Here is a 5490-nt window from a genome sequence, read left to right on the forward strand (position 1 = left end):
CCTTCCGAAGTACCACGAGGGAAATCCTATCCTTCCAAGGCACCATGAGGGAAATCCTATCTTTCCCAGGTACCACGAGGGAAATCCTGCCCTTCCCAGGCACCACGAGGGAAATCCTGTCCTTCACAGGCACCATGAAGAAAATCCTGTCCTTCCCAGGTACCACGAGGGAAATCCTGCCCTTCCCAGGCACCACGAGGGAAATCCTGTCCTTCCCAGGCACCACGAGGGAAATCCTGTCCTTCCCAGGCACCATGAAGAAAATCCTGTCCTTCCCAGGCACCACGAAGGAAATCCTATCCTTCCAAGGCACCATGAGGGAAGTCCTGTCCTTCCTGTCCTTCCCAGGTACCATAAGGGAATCCAGACTCCACCTGAATTGTGTATTCTATTCTCTTCAGAATCAAGTTATTGAATGCTCCGATCACTTACCATGTGTAAATGTTTTCATCACCACTCTGACTGCACCAGACAAGAAGCCACTTAGGGGACAAGAGGTTCGCGTGGGCTCACAGTTTGAAGAAGCCCTATCAAGATAGAGAAGGCTCTACAGCAAGTGGCCTCTGGCTGCACACATCAGGAAGCGCTGGGAAGAGAATGATTTCTAACTTTTCTGGTTTTACTCACTGCACCCAGCCCATGTGATGCTACTGCCCGCATGCACACGGGTCTTGGCCTGCAGTTAACTCTTGAAAATGGCCTTGCCAACACACAGCAATACCCTATGAATAATGTCATAATCCAGTCAAGCTAACCATGAAGGCCAACAATTGTGAGTCTACTTTTTGTCGACATATCCAAGTGTGTCACTTTTAAAGCCATCCCAGCTCACTTCCAGGAAATGCTGCATAAGAGCTGATAGTATATTTCCTAACAACTATATGTTGTCTGAAAGACACTGTTTGGCTCATTCCTTTGAATACATATGCCCATGATATTGAGATACAAGTTGATTGGCCAATTAGTTCCTTCATTTTTAAAAACGTTGCCTTAATTCTTAGGAAGAAGTTTCTGGGGCAGGATGGGAGACCAGGAAGACAAAGAAGCCTTGGAGACAGGACACACACACCACCAACAACGACGTGGCTCACACCACTCAGCTCCTGTAGGAAGCCATGGGAGGGAAGCGTAGTGAAGAAGGAAACAGAGAATGCCATGTTAATCTCACAGTCCCAACAGAGTGGCTCATTATCCTTGGCTGATGTCTACAAAGGGAGAGGGCATGGGATTCAGAGGTTGGAATCGGGCAATCTGAAATTAATGACCACACTTGGCCTGCGACACAGGCATGAGAACTAGTAATGTCAAGGAAGATCTTAGATAGAAAGACAAATCAGGGAATGAGGTGTCCCTGTGATGAGCCCTTCAGCTCCTCTGGGGGAAATGGACAGTCCTGGTGCCTGTCACCAGGTAGTTCTGGTGTGAAACACTCTCACTTTTACGACCTGGCATTTTTGCTCACTCACAAGATCGAATTCTATGCTGGATTATGTCAGTACAGTCTCCTTGTCCTCTTGATGTTCATGTTAGCACAGTGGAAATCTTGAGGAAACCTGAGTTGCACCATGTACAGACCAGAGTCTATTCAAAGGGAGTGGCCAGAAGGATGCCTGGGACAGAGGAGGCAAACGACCAACGTCCCATTCTATCTAACTCTATCCAGTTTCCACAGGTTCTCCCCTCAGGACCCTGTCATCAAGCCCCTCCCAGTCCCCACAACTCTAAGACGCCAGGATGACTTGGACAGTGGGACTCAGTAACTCTGCACACATCCAGCTGGTAATTAAACACAATCACAAAACAAACCGACAAAACCACCCAAGTCCTCCGAGGGTTAGTGGCTCCTCAGGTGGAACAGGAGCCTGAGACAATCCCTGTCAGAGTTCCTTTTTATGTGCTGAATGTCACTGACCCCTGTACACCCCCGCGATGACAGCTGCAAAGGGCAAACACCTGGTTCAGGTGTCTCCTGAACACAGGCTCTAATAGAGAGCAACACCATTTTCTCCGCTAGCCCAGGTCTGGTGCAATTCTTCTCCGCACACGTGTAGCTGATGATTAGCACGTTCACTCCCCGCAAGCTTTGCATACACACATGCACAAACACAAGCACGCATGTCTGAGTCCCATGGGAATTCTGCACATGGATGCAGCAGAATCCAACCAATTTTCCTTCAGAGATGCTCCCATTTTTACGTAGCCTCCAGCAGGAACACTCATGGACTATGGAAGGAGGGCTTGTGTCCTGCAGAGGGCTCCCATTCTGCGGACACTCCTTTATCCATACAGTACCGAACGGCCCACAGATTACACTAATGACTTGGTGTAGCAGCCACTGGAGTATCGGTCTTAGATCATCCCCAGACTGCGGGGGAGAGGGTGTCTTTACAGAAGAGAGTGCCAACACAAGGCACTTCAGCTGTTTCAGTGTAAGTGTGCACAGAACACATCAGCTCTTTTCATTACGGCTGCCCCAATTCTCTTGGGACCCAAATGAACTTAACCATTGCATTAGGCTCTCTAGATGACATTTTGATTAAAGTAATTATTCCTCTAGTAAACAAATATTACATTCCAGATGACTTTAATGGCATGCAATAGAGTCTGTATTAATTCTGGCTAGAAAGCAATGACATATGCCCTGGCTGCCACAAAGTCCACTAAATGTAAATCTTGTGGCTCACATGGGTCTCCACGTGCACTGGCCTCAGATTCACGCTAAGGTTAACTGTCCATCACACGCATCCGTAACGTGAACAATTAAAACAGCTTTGACGCGTTCAGAACACTCTTTCCCTATAGAGGGGACAGACTGCCTTCAAAGCTTTTAAAGGTGCTGGGAGCAAACGGGAAGCAATCCTGGCAGCTATAAGGAACTCTGCTCAAACAGGTCCGCCGTGGCCATTCCCGAGCCTGGCTTTCGTTCCACGATCTCCTGGGTGACTTTGCTGCCTACTCTTGATTCTAAGCTAAATAACAGGCATGACAAGGCTGCAAGAGCATTGCATGCTACGGCAATATTGTGGGGTAACTGTCACTCTGGGCAGAAACCAGAGACTTCCCAAGACTCAAAGAAAGCCCCACTAAAGTGGTTAAAGCTTCACCACACACACACACACACACACACACACACACACACACACACACAGACACACCTGCACACACCCCCGGTCTCTAACCCTTCCCTCTTGTGGCATTCTCAACAACAACCGGAGCTCACTTGACCTGGTTCCTTTATGTTTTCTGTAGCGACCAATAGCCCCTTCAGGTGGCAAGTGCTTCAACGCAAGATTTTTATCACACTGACCCCAAATCCATCCTGAGCCATAAGTGCGGAAAAGGTACACACAGTTAGAGAACTCTCTGAACATCCCCTGTATTTCCTTTAGAAGGTATCCAAGGGACTGGTTAAACGGGGAGAGCTCCCCCCAACCCAACTGGGTTAACCCAGCCCAGGAAGGCAGGCTTTGCGGCCCTGGGAGGCAAGCACTGCAGGTACTGACCTGCCCCTCACTTGGTCCTGGCCTCTAAAACAAAGGGCTGACATGGGGTCGGGGCAAGGGGTCAGAGGGATCAGTGAGAGAGGCACCAGCTGGCAAGCTCCTGTCTACATCTTTGTTCTCCCAAGTCTCTTTTCCATGCCCAAAGAAGAGGAGGAAGTGGCATCCCACCGCCCCCCAGGAGCGGTCACATAGGTGTCAGCTCCGCATCTCCCATGGCAACTAGCAGCTTCTTCCTACAAATTGCCAGTTTTGCCTCCTTCTGCGTAGATTCAGAGTTCGGAGAAGGATTCTGATCTTGGCCTTCTTTCCCATATCCCAAAGGTGGCAGGGTCTTTGCGATCCCTTGCTGGGAAGGACCTAGAGAAACCGCTTCTCCACGCCCTAAAACCCCGCTCCTGTCCAGCGCTCACCAAGGCAGCTGGGACAGGCGCTGGGGACCCTGCGAGGTTGGACTCCTCTGCAGGATCCCAGACCGAGGCTCCTCCAAGTTCCCCATGCGAGGGATTCCCCCGCCGCCGCCCCTACCTGCTGGAGAACGGTCCTCTGAGCCCGGTGCCCGGCGATCCAGCGACGGTCCCGACACGGCTCTGCTCCTGGGCGCCCAGCCACCACGCACAGACGGGTGGGGATGCGCTGGGGACCCGGACTCCACCCGCCTGCAGCTCGAAGCCCCCGCCCCTCTGGCCTCAGCCTAGTCCCAGCTTCTGGGTCCTGCGCCCCCCCCCCCTCCCTTCACAGCCTGCTGCTGGGCTCCCGTCCTTTCCAGTCCTTCTGTCCCCTCAGGGTTTCCACGCAGCCACCGAGACCGTTGCCTCGTCCTGGCGCCCTCCCGCCTCCCCGCCGCGCCCCGCGTCCCTCCCTCTCTCTCACGCGCTCTCACGCGTTCACGGAGACCGCGCCTCCCAGGCTGGCTCTGCCACCCTCCCTTGGGTTTCTCCCGCCTCTCCTTCGCCTACGATGCAAGAAAGGAGCTTGCGCCTCAAACTTTTCCGCCCTGATTTCTCTAAGACCGCGGGAAGCAGATGGCACTAGGCACTGCACCGGGGCTCCCCTCGGACCATCCCACCAGAACAAAGCCATTCCGTCCTGGTGACTATGGCAATTGTCCAGACGGAATGGGTGACCACTTTTAAAGCTACAGAGGCCAGCATAGTCTCTCTCTCTCTCTCTCTCTCTCTCTCTCTCTCTCTCTCTCTCTCTCCTCTCTCTCTCTCCTCTCTCTCTCTCTCTCTCTCTCTTTCTCTCTCGTTCGATATCATGCTGAAATGGGCTTCAAATTCAGAGCTCATGCACAGGATACTATGTAATGCATTCATTCGCTAGGACAAAATTCAGATGTGCCTGCAAGACTTGGTTCTCCGTCAGCCCTGTAAAGTTTGCTTGCCCGTATTTGCCAAAAGTGAAGAACATTCTTTTAATTCTGGCTGTGTGTGTGTGCGTGTGTGTGTACAAGCACGCACGCACGCATGAAGAAACCAGCAGGGGTGCCAACAGGCAAGTGGATAAATGAGCTTAATTCTTGGACACATGGGGATAAATTGTACAACACCAATCCACATGACAAGAGAAAAGTTGTAGATCTCTGGATTAAGTGCAGGTTTTCCATTTTGTACACAGGTGTCAGACCCTTACATTTCAAAGGGAGTGAGTCAGCTCATTTGAAAGATAATCTGAGAATGTCCAGATGGGCTCAATTAAGCTGTTGAATTATCACTAGAACTATGAGCTGATGGGCTAGGGAAGTGGTGTCTGTCTTTAAATGCTTGCCAAACCTGAAGGCCTGAGTTCTACCTCCTGGAACCCAGCTGAGCATCAAGTGCAGTTTAAAAACCCCACAACTGTGTGGCTTTCAGCCAACAGTTGCCAATATCACAAGCCCAATGAGAAACCTCATCTCCAAAGCCCAAGTGGACAGGAGAGATACCCACCACTGTCCTCTGACCTCCACACCCCACACGTTACCACACACAGCACGCTCACACGACAT

The sequence above is a fragment of the Arvicola amphibius genome, chromosome 4 (assembly GCF_903992535.2).
Source record: "Arvicola amphibius chromosome 4, mArvAmp1.2, whole genome shotgun sequence".
NCBI classification, from domain to species: domain Eukaryota; kingdom Metazoa; phylum Chordata; class Mammalia; order Rodentia; family Cricetidae; genus Arvicola; species Arvicola amphibius.